Raw genomic sequence first — 13,542 nt, 5'->3', positions numbered from 1 at the left:
AAAATCTGACACATCCTGGTGTGATGTTATCAGTCATAATTCTAGTAATTTTTTTTTTAATTTAAGTTTATTTCTTGATTTTGAGAAACAGGGAGAGTACAAGCAGGGGGGGGAACAGAGAGGGAGGGAGAGAGAGGATCTCCCCAGATAGGCTCTGCACCATCTCTGCAGAGCCCGATGTGAGGCTTGAACTCACGAACTGTGAGATCATGACCTGAGCCGAAAACAAGAGCCGGTCTCTCAACTGACTAAGCCACTCAGGTGCCCCAATAATTCTAGTTATTAGTTTTAAATGTACATCACAGAAATAAGCAAACTTCCTTGTCAACTGCATTATTATAAGCTCTCATCAGAGAGCTTTTGTTTTATTCCAACGCTTTTGCATAAGTGCTCCTGCAGAGTGCTTCATCCTCCAGGAGACTCATGGAAAAGACTCTGAGAAATGGAGTTTTCTGGTAACTAAGATCATTCCACTGAACTGAACAAGAATATCAATGACACGGGATGGTGGCCCAAGAGCTGTTGCCTCTTCTGTTCCCTCACATCAGCACAGTGGGCCCAGTGATGGGGCAATGCTCATGCGTGAAGGCTGGCCTCTGCGGCAGGCAGGACGCTCTGCGGCCTTTGCATCTTTGAAGGAGAGGATGAGTGAGCGGTAAACCTACGGAAAATTCAAGGCCCAGGTACCACTGTCAAGTTCGGGGAGGTGTTTGGTCAGGGAAGATACGCGTTGTCTCAGAAACTGTGACTGACACGGTCCAAGCCTCTCCAACGCTTAAGAAAGTGAAAGAAGTCCAAGAGTTTGTAGGGATTTTAGAGTTGTTGAGTACTTTTAGTCCCCACATGGCACCGTGCCTGAATCCCTTATTTGAGTTAGATAGGCCTATCTGTGACTCTGAAAAATACAGGTCAAGCCCTGAGGCAGAGACCACAGAAAAAAGAAAAGAGTACCCCTAGGGTTTTTGGTTCCAGCTCTGGAAGGGGGCAGGAACTGTATACATGCCCCCAAGAACACCAGCTCTTAGGGGTGGGCTCAGGGCTCTTCCAGGGAGAGCTTCTCGGGAAGGAATAAACCGCAGCAGCCAGGGGGCTGAACTCAGAGCGGTTAATAGCCCTGACCATTAACCCTTTGCCTATTTGGGCTGTTTTAAAAGGATTGACCCTATGGCTTAGAGAGTGGGAAGCTGAGGGGTGGATGATCACGAGTGGCCCTTATGGTGTCAGGAAGTATGGCCAGACATTTGGGTTTGCCTGTAACAGCCTGAGGCAGTCCTCACTGTTTTCTGCCTCCTGGCTCATGAGCTACTGATACTCCCTGGTGATCGGGAAGCTGATGCCCTAGCCCAGGTGTGAGCCCTAGCGACTGACCCCTCAGTATCTAGATACGGCAGATTGAGCTCATTGGCAAAGTGGCCACCATTATACCTCTGTGTCAAGTAGTATTGCCAGGGATATCAGATCGCCCTTGAAATACAGAGACCTGGTTAATGCAATAATAGCATGTCCTGTGTATCCTAAACAGTGCCCAAGGTCAACTGCCAAAGGAGTCTGGGGCCGTTCCCCAGAGTTCCCAACTGGTGAGGCTATGGCAGATCGAACTATTGCTTGCTCCCCTCCCTCTGAGTGAGGGTTCTAAATATGCCCTGGTTTTTGTGGACACTGCACCTGCCTAACCTATGACACCCCCTTGCCCGCAGTCACTCTGGAATGCGGTGCTTTCTCTGGGTGGAGGCAATTCTCTGTCACTCAGCTGCACAGCGGCTCACCCCTCTGATTTCCTGGGTGGGAAATGATGCAGTCCCCCTCTTTTCCAGAAAAAAACAAGGGCATGTGTCAAGCTCTCTGTGTGGTCACACTGAAGTCCCTCTCATCAGCTTAAGCAGGAGGGCAGGCATTCCCACTGCCCTCCCTTTTTAACCCCTCACAGTGTTGAATTGGCCAACCTGACTTTCAGCCATGGTTGCCTTACACCTTAAGTGGATAAGAGCAGGGGCTTTGGAATCAGATAAACTCCTACTTCCAAATCTCTACTCTGCCATCATGTTTCCTTGGCATTTGAAAATTGTTTAAGTATTGCAAGCCTGACTTTCCTCATCAGTACCATGGGGATCATAGCACCTTCCTCAGGGGTTGTTGAGAAGAATTTAGTGATATAAGCACGAGAGGACATTCATGAAGTGCCTGGCACCTATACGTGGTTATTATGATTACCCGCTATCATAAGTATTATACTAATTTCAGAGAAAAGGGTACAGTATCATAAAAGGGAGGAAAAAAAAAAGAAATATGGGTAGTAGAGAGAGGTGCTCATTTCGGAAGAGGAAGCAGGGAATAACGAAAGGTTGTCCAAAAACAATGGGTAAGTTTCAAAAAATTGGTATGATGTGGAGTATTGCAGAAATAAAGATATAGACATCTCGCATGTGTTATGGAAACAAATGAACTGAGCAGTGATGCTAACAATAATTGTAGCTGAAATTTAGCAAGTGTACTGGAGGTACCACACCAGCCCTAAGGGTTTTGCTGAATTATCTTTTCCATTCCTCACAGTGACCCATGGGGTAGGTGTTATCAGCCACATTTTATTGATGAGGAACCTTGAGGCTGAAAAAGGTTTAGTTACTAAGTACTGCATTTAGCTAGTAAATGGCGGGGGGGGGGGTGCGCAGGATTGTTGGACGTCAAGTCTGTTTGTAGACCTTGACCTTCTTACTTATTATTACAGGCGAAACTGAAGACTTTTCATGGAATATACTTGCAATATAATGGACTGTTCTGGAGCAGGAGCCTTCTAATAGCCCAACCACATCAAAGACCGGAAGGGAGGGCCCTTGAAACATAACTTTTGGATGCTCCCCTGATATGGACCACCTAGGTAATATTCTGCCCCCACCCTCAGAGAAGACTGACCCTTCTAAGATAGCTTTAAACCAAAGGATGTCCTTTCATCCTCCCGCTCCTCTCAGCCCCTAGGAGGACTCTAGAGTTACTACCAATTGTTATGTTTACAACAGATAAAATCAGAAGAATTGGCAGGGATTTTTCCCATATAAATGGTATTAGTTATAAAATTTCTGCTCACTCTAGGGTTTCACAGGGGCGTCCTGCTCATGGCCTAGCTCCCTCGTGCAGAAAGCCCCAGCAAGGGCAGGGAGAAGTAAATTTCAGGCATGACCAATAATATATACACTGGGTTCTAAGCCAATGCAAATGTGCTGAAAGTTCATCAGATGACTTTTCACTGATTATTCCTCCAGGACCCATCCAGCTATTGAGAAGTCAGTTTCCATAATTCTTCGCCATGCAACAGAACTTGCCAGGGGCCTGGAATACAATTTAGGCTACAGTCAGATGGGATTTGCACTTCGTCCAACCCTGCAAAGTCACTCCTTGGCTATTATTTTTCACTCTATTGTAAATAGCAAGAGGCAGATGAAAAGGTAAAAAATATGTTGGTTGGAAGATACTTATTCTCGCCTACCTAGGGTAATCAAGAGGAGACATCAGCTCCAGATTTGGTAAGTAATAACTCACATTTGACTTTAATACACTGTGATAAACTTTGAGGAATATATCTTTTAAAACATAAAATGCTTTCCCTCTGATTTAAAGTTTGGGGGATTGGTCCTGCACCGTAGGCAGGTTAGATTTAGCATCTCTGGAAATTCCAGAGCCATTTTAAACGACTCTTTTTTGATCACTTGCTGCAGCTCCAGCTTTCAAAGAGAATGAGATGTTTTGGGAATGAATTGTGATGGACTTATATGAAAATTTATATGACCCAGAATTGGATTTGTTCCCCGGGAATATTATAGATTATGTTTTATGTTGGAGTTACATCAGTGTGCAGAGCAGCAGAAGGCTGGCTTAATGTAGCTAAAAATATACCTTGACTTTCCACTTGGAATAGATCCCCCCACCCCCCCTGCAACCCGTTCCTTCCCTAATGAAAATAATGGCTTCATGACTCATATATGTGATAGACAGTAGGGAATATTTGAGTCTTAAAATAAGAAGAGTTTTGAGAAAGGGCTAATGATCCTTTTCTAATTTCTTTCCCATCCATCTCTTCCCTCCTGTTTCCCTGTCACCATACTATTTCAGGCCTTCATCACCCCATGCCTTTACTGCAAGTGCCACTTTGTTCGTGTCCAGTCTCTCCTTGCCATAATCTGTCCCTTACACTTGTACATCTCAAGGCTTTCTCACACGGTACTTTACTCATGGAATCCCCTGCCATTCATCCATGGCTCTTCATCTGCTCCCAAGTAAAATACAAACTAGCCTTCGAGGTCCTTTCTAGACATGGCTCTTGCCTCTTCTTTTCCTCCACAACCTTTCAGTTCACACCAGCACCTTAGCCCAGGCCTGCGCTAGGTCTTACCCAAAGTTGGGCAGTAGTCAGTACCCTCCTAACCAGTCACCAAGTTGGTCTCACTCTTGCTTTTTGTCGAACTAAGTGTCCCTCAGCATATTTACACAAAGACCACTGGTGGCATGCAGGATGATTTGGGTGCCACACAGATACTTCGGTTCTCAAAATTATTTCTAACACTTTGCTAATCCATTATTGTAAAAATGTCACTTGTCGATCAAAACCTTAAGTTTATGCATGTTATTGCTTAGATTGAGAGCCATCAAAGAAGCAAGCTAACTTCATGAGATCTGTGGATCTGCTGAGGCTCTTCTGAAACATTTAGAATCCCATTTCCACCTCACCTCCCAGGGTTAGTTCGACAGACACCCCTCCTGAGCAAAGTGATTTCCTGCCATGCCCACATCGGCAGTAACCTGGTTGTAACAATGGCAGAGTTATGACACTGGCCCCCTCCTACCTTCTTGGCTTCCTACCCCAACTGGAGGGAAATGCAGCTGGTATTTCAAAGCTATTCAGCAGTGATTTGAGACATTAATATAGCTTTCTGAAGAGCCTCAATTACAAAGGATGAGCAGCTCAGCTACTGGGAAAATCTTGTTCGGTATTCTTGTTTTATTTATTTATTTTTTTAATTTACGGGAACTTGCTTTTAAATAAGGACCCACAGGCAGAAAGCGCTGAAAGAGGAAACAAAGCTGATGTTGGAGAGGGCTGAACCTCGTGAAAGCTCAGTATCCACACAATAAGTTGTGGCTTTGTAAATTCACTCTAAGTACATTTGAGAAACAATAAACCATAAAAGAGGTTGCCGTGACCTTGGTTTCTGCATAGCTTTTGAGATAAAAGGTCTAAGTATCAGAATGCATTTGGTTGACCATAGTGTTGTTGAGTGATTAAAAACGTTCATGCTCCTGAACCCCTTGTAGAATGCTGATGAGGGCTGACCTGGGTGCCGTGTGCAAGATGGATTCTTGAGGCAGAGATCAAAGTTGCTTTGCTAAAATGGAACACTAAAAGGTAAGCCTTCATAACTACAGATGAATGGGCCAAAGCTACTGACATAAAGATTAAATTGCAATACATTGACTTTGCATTTATTACTTATTGGGGACTTATCTTAAAAGCATTTTGAGTATGTTCCAAATTCTCATCGTTGCACAGGATAACAACTTTTAAAACATTGACATCAGTGAATGGTTTTCTTTGAGTCTCATCATTAGATTTTTTTGATTGATTTTGCTTTAGAAGTGAATACTTGAACTTTATCTTGGTTTGATCATTCTTCATCTCTGCAGCTTCTAGGCATAGTGGTTGAAAACATGGGCTTTGAAATGAACAGACCTGAGCTCACACCTTGTGACTTTTGCTTATTGGGTGTGTGACCTCCGACAGACTATTTAATTTCCTTAAGACTCTATTTCCCCTAGAAAAATGGATTAATAATAGAATCTGTTTTATAGAGCTACTTAGAGAACTGTGATAATATATACAAAGACTTAATTAAATATTTCCTATTGAGAATTTTCTCATCTGTAAAATAAATAAAAATAATGTAGTAAAGGGAACACATGGAGGTTCTCTGCTCAACCCCTGATTATACACTAAGAGTGCACGGTTAAGTTCATGTGTTAGTAGATGGTATTGAATCCAGGCCCAAGAAATGCTCACACACTCTTTTTCCCCACAGTTTTGACAGAGCAAGCAATATGGAAAGGAAAATAGCTGGATAGGGAAAAAAAAATACATCCTTCTAGCTGTGCAAGCACCAATCAGGACGGGTCTTTCTGGCCAAACTTCAACCAGATGATGTAGTTTAAACGTCAAGGTGTAAGTAAGGACTACTGCTTTCTACTCCTTGTATCCAGATAGTTCTTAACTGAGGTCCCTCCTCAGGAATGTGAAGCAAAGAAAATGGGATGAAGCTAGCTTAGTCGAAGGTCAAAGTATAAGTCTGGGGCCGAAGGAAAAATGAGAGTGGTCCTGCTTTGTTGCTGATCTTTAAGCCAACCACCCTGACCTAAATTATACCACGTTGTAAAATGGGGTCCAGTGAATGTCCTGGCCTCTGACCAAAGAGATAAACAACTCCTCTTTCAGAGACAGGGAGGGAGTTGGGGGATCATTCCTTCCATAGATTCCTTTCAAAATGTGGAGTCTTTTGAACCAGGGCTGCTAGACTTAGCAAATAGAAATATAGGACACCCAGCTAAATCTGAATTTTAGATAAGCGAGGAATTGTTTCTGTAGTATAAGTATGTCACATGCCATATTTGGGACATGCTGATAGTAAGGTGTTATTTTTGTTTATCTGAAATTTGAAGTTAACTGGGCATCCTCTGGGCTGTCTGGCAATTCTATTTCCAGTGGTGTTTTAAGGTCAGTTTGGGGATGGTTCACTGAGACTGATAGGAGGACATTCAGAGTTCTTTCTTTGTTGTGAGATGTATCCTATGTGTTCTGGAATGTTTACGTAGCATTCCTAGTTTCTACACGCCGAATGCTAGCAGAACTTCCTTTGCTTCCACTGTGGCAAACAAATATGTCTCCAGACGTTGCCCAGTGTCTCTTGGAGGGCAGAGTCACCCCTAGTTGAGAACCACTGGTTTGGGGATAATGACAAAAGCAGGACTGTGAAGCATATCAAGATGGTAGACCAGAAGGTGACACTTACAGTTGCTCCTTGAGCGACACGAGTTTGAACTGTGTGGGTCCACTTATATGTGAAATTTTTTTTCAATACATACGGTGCAGTACTATAAAAATACAGTGCAATAGTGTGAATGTATTTTCTCTTCCTTATAATTTTCTTAGTAACATTTCCTTTTCTCTAGCTTACTTTCTTGTAAGTATGCAGTACGTAATCCATATACAAAATATGTATTAATCAACTGTTTATGTTATCAGTAAGGCTTCCAGTTAACAGCAGACTATTAGTAGTTGAGTCTGGGGAGGAATCAGAAGTTATATCATAGGATTTTCTACTGGGCAGGGGATCAGGGCCCCTAAACCTTTCACTGTTCAAGAGTCAACTGTATATCCATCCAAATAATGATCTGGACCTGATCTGTCATCATTCCTTCCCCTCTCCCCATATCCTGGGCTCCTTCCCAGTTATGTCAAGGGCTATCTAGACCTATGTAGAGAAGCCCAACAATACATTTTAGTCCCATGTTGATTATAATCACTAGACACTCATTCTCTGTTCACTTGGCCTTCCCAGACAGCTCACATGAGGCTATACATGGAAACTCTTTGGGTTTTAGCTCAGATATCGTCCTCAACGAACACACAACAAACTATTAAACCAGGTACTGCAATCTTATCTTAGGTCATCAGGTTGCGTAGTCTGGGTGAACTTAACATTTGATGAGCAAATCTCTTATAGTCAAACTACCTTATTTAAGTATAAACATTATTCCTTAGGTCCATTTATAGAAGGGGACATTTACAGCCATTGGATCATGAATTCTGTCCTTCAAACATTTCTGTCTACACATGTAGTTAAAAAAAATGCTGAAGTGCCTTCATGTGATGCTTCCTACATGTAAAGTTTCCTTGCCTTGAATGTTTTCTCGTTTCCTTCGAAAAAACTGAAGTGACTTTTGCTTTATTAACTTTGTCCAGCATTGATAATGAACTCTGTAGACCTATCAGCTTATGTAGGGGGAAATTTTCATTAACAAGTTAAGTGTAACTATGTTTCCTCATTGCTTTCCACATTTTGTAGGCTTTTAGAGAAGCATTGGTTTTATAGAAATCCATTGAACACAGCAAAGACAATGTAACTATCTTGTTATGTTGCTGTGGGGGGAAAAATCTCTGTTTTCCATTCCCTATAAATGTTGTATGTTTTCAAATCTTTTTTTTTTTTTATCTAATGTGCTCTCTTAAATAGGAATAGTCTGTTCCCCAAGAAGCCCATTTTAAAGAATAACATTGTCATTATTTATAATCACACGCCTTCATCATTATAGGAAAAAAAATGAGCCTTCTCAGATTCTGATATCTGTATTTAATCAATAACCACATTCCTCTTTCATCTGTCTTACCTCTGCAATTGCATTTTCCCAGCTGCGTATGTTTTATTGTATAAGAATTCAATTGAAAGAGCCATTCATGTTTGCAAAAAGGATGATGTTTTATTATTGGTTATAAAGAAAAGAAATTTCATACTTTGTATAACCAACCCTTTCTGTTATAGCGTGGTGAATTCTGAGAGTGGGGAGCAAGTTAACTAACCGTAGAGAGACCACAGAAAAATCTTGCAGTATTGTGACCACATTATAAAATCAGCCCTGGCAATTTTTATGTCTCTAATTGACAAGCATTCGACTCACTTTTGAAATGCATAATCTTTGCACAGTTGAAGAGTATAGACTAGAAAGGGATAAGCGATAATGGTCAAAATATGTAACACTAAGGTGACAGGGCCTCATCGATGACACCAGCCAGGTACCATCTTATTGGAACGGGATCCCAGAGACCCTGCAACTGCCAGGTGTTCTTCTTTTAGTGGCTGGCACCATGCGAAGGTGGGATGGGTGCTTGGAGAGGGGCCAGGGTGGCTGGAGGCATAGAGGAAACACTAAGGAGGTACAAGGTAACAACTGTTTATGAGCCGGTCTGGTAGTATTTTAATATTCGAACCATCGAAACAGCTGTACCATGGTGTAGCAGCTGGACTGGGAAGTGGAAAACTATCGAGTGGTGCAGTGTAGTTAGAAAATGAGACCACCAGTTGGAGTTTGTAACATTGCCCTGAACTCACTGTGTGGTCTGGGGTAAGTTAGTTCTTGGGACCCCTATTTTCTCTTATGGAGAATGAGAATATTGGATTGGAACAGTCCTAGGTTCCCTTCCTATTCTAGGAATCCACTTCTTTTCCCTGCTAATGGTCTGCAGTTCTAAGCATAGAGTCTAGAGTTGTCCTTGAACTTCTGAAAAGCAGAGAGGCTGAGGTATTTGGCAGACAGTATAGGGTACTGTCATGCTCTGTGGTTCGTCAAACAGGAACAAAGCTGCATTAACCGTCCATGCGCTGTTATTGTCAGGAGCAAGACAGGAGCAGTTAAATACCTTTCTATAAGCAGCTTAAAAACATTTTTTTAAAGATTAATAGTTTTCAACATGGGGAGGGATTTCTTACAGAATAGAAAAATGTGCTCACTTATGAAAGACACAAAATAAATGTTGCTTTTGCCTGAAAGTACCTAAGTCAGGCGAAAGCAGATACTTTGGTATTATTTGTTGTTTGATTGGATTGTGGAAAGTTCCCTCTCCTCCTCATTTCACTTCTGTGTTCTTTGGTTACTGATAGAAAAGTGTGTGTGTGTGTGTGTGTGTGTGTGTGTGTGTGTGTGTGTGTATTTCCGTGGGAATGTATAAGCACACATTAATGAACAATTCCGTGCCTTACTAAAAGTAAAGAAGAATCCAATATAACTTCATCCTAGGAGTGTTTTCCCCCAAAATGTTTGTTTTAATTTGTTTGAGTTGAAAATCATTTTCCAAGTTTATATCACATCTTAACATTTTTTTCTGTAAGTATGAGGAGGGACTCAGCATAATTGTGGATTACTTTAATTATCAGAAAAGGAAAAATATGATTTCTGACGCACATGCTGTATTAGGAGACTCATGGTGAATTAGTACCTAAACATGTATTTCTTCTGGATTCCTGCATAAGTGATAGTTTATTAAAATGAACTGATTCTGTTTTAATATCCTGTTGCTTATTGTACCTGACAAACAGAAATGAGGAAAATGAAGAATTGATTATCTGGGGTCATTTTCGTGAAACTTGCATATAATTCCCATTTATGCTCATTGGAATAAAGAAGAGTATTTCTGTAACAAATTAAGAACATGCATAACCTGTTATGACATAGTCATAGATGTATAATAATATGGTCTAGAATTACAGTACTCTCTTGAAGTACATCATATTCAAAATTCACTGGAGATGTCTTAGAGACATCTGTTGTAATTACAGGAACATGGTTTCTAATTCATTTAATTCCCTTTCCTACCTAAACTGTACATATAAGTGAATTTTAAGAGACTGTATAAATAAATTTTTAATTACAAAATGATGTTATACAATACATTATTAATAATAACCAACAATGCATAATGTTTATGCATGAGGCCATTACAAAGACAAGCTAATGTATGTCAGTTCCAAAAGAATGTACTAATTTGTCCTGAATTTGTGAATGAAGTTGAATCCATGATGCAAGCCAATGAACGCAGTAACACAGAGTGGTTTAGCATGCTTTTTTGCAGTCAAGAAACACCTTGTACCTATGGCATTTACGAGGTATTTAAGATCGTTCATCACACATGATCAAGCTATTTTTTTCCAACGAGCCATGCAGTAATGAAATTTGGAATAAGACCATTGAGTTGACAACACTACCCTTGCCAGCCAGGTGCAGAATAAAATGGTCTATGGCATCCAAGAAATGCGTACAATCCTTACATTTCAGCGCATAGAAATCAGTCTTATTGTCATGGAGTTTCCCTGTGGGGCCAAAGGGTCTGCCGGAACGTCGTTGACTTCATTGTGCTAGCGGTAACAGATTTCTGAAATCTCCATGGCCAACTCCAGACACTCGCTGGTCTCGTGGCAAGATTCAAAAAGACTGCAGTCGACGTCACAGTTGCACTTGCAGTCGTGCCGCGGGTGGCTTTCATCCGAGGTGTGGTGGTACCTGTGAGAGGGGCAGCACAGGTTGGTACACACTGTTTCGCACGTATCTGGGAGCATCAGGAGGCAGTCCCAAAACTGGCAAAACAGACAGGTGAGGATGAGAGAGGCACACTCCTCTGTTTAAAGAAGAAGGAGAAGGAAAAGAAGAGGAAGAAATTAATGGTGGCACATAGAGGGGCATCTCCGAAGGACAGGCAGGTGTGGTGGCATGCTTGATAACTTTATGGCCAACTCTTAATTGTCCATATTAGGGGTAAAGTACACCATTACTCTTCCCCACCTCCCTGCCGTACCCGTTCTACTTAAGTAATTGCTTTATTAACTTCCTGAGCATTTCTATTGATTCCACATAATCTGGTTATTTAAAGTGCTGTCACTTTTCTAAACTCCTTTATTTACTTTGCCTGCAGAGGTGCTGAGAAGCCACGCAATTAGCTACCTATCTGGAAACCTTGCAGCTGTCTGAAAAATAGCCAGTCCTCTGCAGGCGCAGGGAGCTTTCAGGAGGAATTAGGGCTGGGGACAAGGAGAGACTGTACAAATTTCCGGCTTCTCGTCACCAGGCTTTCTCATTTGTATGGTGTGGATTCCCATAAATCTGCCACACCCATATTCGCATGCCAGCGAAAAGCACATTTCAAAACCCAGAGAAAGAATTTTTTAAATAGTCAGAGTTTTTGTTTTGGTTGTATTTTGTTTTCAATCCCTGCGTCCTTTGTCCTCCAGTTTGGGGAAGCCTTGCTTTTATATTCATGTTAAATGAAATACGTCATCATATGCCTGAAAGCGTAGAAATCTTCTCAATCCTCCTTAAGAAAATTGGTTTAAAAATTTACTACTGCAGACTTGTAAAAATCGGAAAAGTATCTCTAAGGTATTGAAGGTAATTGGTACTTCTAGCCAAACAGCTGTGATGGGTTATAGATCATGATATTTTTTGTTTCCATAAAGGGAATTAGTTAAGAGATGCAGCAACTCTCTTGTTAAAAGTCATAACTTGTTTTTTAGTTAAGTCTCAAAAACATGTAAGCACTTTATAAATGGGTAGGTAAGTATGTTTACATGATATATCATCCAATTAATGAAAATCACTATCCTGAAGATTGTTCGTGGCTGAAAGTAACATTCCGGCCTGGATTGGAGAAACATCTCCTCCTCCTGATGGGTTTATCAGTCAATTAAAGTTATATTTTCGTAAGGATTTATTTTGTTTCCAATAAGAATGTTAATGTTAATAAATTCTGGTTTTCAGGCTTCAGTTGGCTGAGACTATCCAAGCCTGCAGGAGAGATTTTGCTCTTGGGTTCTGACTGTTCTCAGAGGCCTGTTCATTTACTTCCAACAATATTTTCCAGAAAAGGTTTTTACTTTTTTTGTTCAGATATTTGTTCATCCTTGAAAGGAGGGCAAGCATGGAAACTTGCCCTAAAAGGGAACAAATATCTTGAAGAAACTTAGAGTCATTATCTAAAGGTCGAAAATGACTGTGCATATAGGTAAACCAAAGTCTTCGTTCTTGCCTCTGTCCCATGTGCCATCCCTGCCTCACACCCTCCTTTCCTTTCTTCCCAATCAGACAGTGATGAAGAACTTCAAGGTGACTTTTATGACTCCTTTAATTGCCATATATTGTTGCAGGTGCTGTGGCTGTACCTAAGTATTTCCGGTTTAGGAAGCATATCCCATAATACCTCCAGGGTGTATGCACTCATCTCTTTGCCAGATGGGGTGTATTTTTTCATTCACTTAGAGCCAGCTTCCAGCATGTGGCCAAGTCACCCATATAAGTCACCACAAACCGCCCACAAAAATTCAGGAGTCAGTTAGTACAGTACATAGACTCTATTTTACGTATGCATTTCTGAGGAGGGCATGTTGGTGGTCAAAGATACGGAGCATGAAACCTCATCAACTTACGCTGATGCCAGCAAGGTTACTAGAGCAGCCCCTGGAAAAGAAGAAGTTCTCAGTACAAAATATCCCAAGCAAATGCTCCATATCCTTCAGGCTGGAGGCTTAAGAGACTTACTCACGCTAGGATCGTATAAAAATGATCCCACTAGATCTGTGTCCTTTGTAGATGTCAGGGTAAAAGTTTGATTTGCAGGTAAGTTAGGGTGGGAGCTGGTGACATGGGGATGGGAGTTGGGGTTTTGTATCAAAGTGTAGAGACCCTATTTGTGAAACGGCCTTATAATTTCCTGAGGGCATATAATCTTTTGGTTTAACTCCTCTTGCCAATGTTTTCTCAAGTTGGCAGACTCCGGAGGTCTCTGCTTCTGATGTACACCGTAGGTTTTATTTGCACACACACAAAAATGTTTGGCCTAATCCTTTGGCCAAACTGGTATTTGTTTTCTTCTATTTTGCATTTGAGAATAGAGCTCTTTTTTTTTTTTTTTTTTCCCTGTGTATAAGTCAGTCCTTTTTATTTGGTTATAAAAGGCAGAGC

The 13,542-nt window shown here is 41.3% G+C and overlaps 1 long non-coding RNA gene across 1 annotated transcript; it reads left to right on the top strand.

Annotated features, from left to right (window-relative positions):
• The first annotated feature begins 2,696 nt into the window (after window positions 1–2,696).
• LOC128314881 (uncharacterized) lies at window positions 2,697–13,254 on the top strand. The gene is made up of 4 exons (XR_008297045.1): window positions 2,697–2,875; window positions 3,258–3,518; window positions 5,305–5,395; window positions 6,066–13,254. It is a non-coding gene; the product is annotated as an uncharacterized LOC128314881 (long non-coding RNA).
• Window positions 13,255–13,542: the final 288 nt, after the last annotated feature.

The sequence above is a fragment of the Acinonyx jubatus genome, chromosome A2, assembly GCF_027475565.1.
Source record: "Acinonyx jubatus isolate Ajub_Pintada_27869175 chromosome A2, VMU_Ajub_asm_v1.0, whole genome shotgun sequence".
NCBI classification, from domain to species: Eukaryota; Metazoa; Chordata; class Mammalia; order Carnivora; family Felidae; genus Acinonyx; species Acinonyx jubatus.
This window is presented reverse-complemented; position numbering and strand designations above follow the sequence as displayed.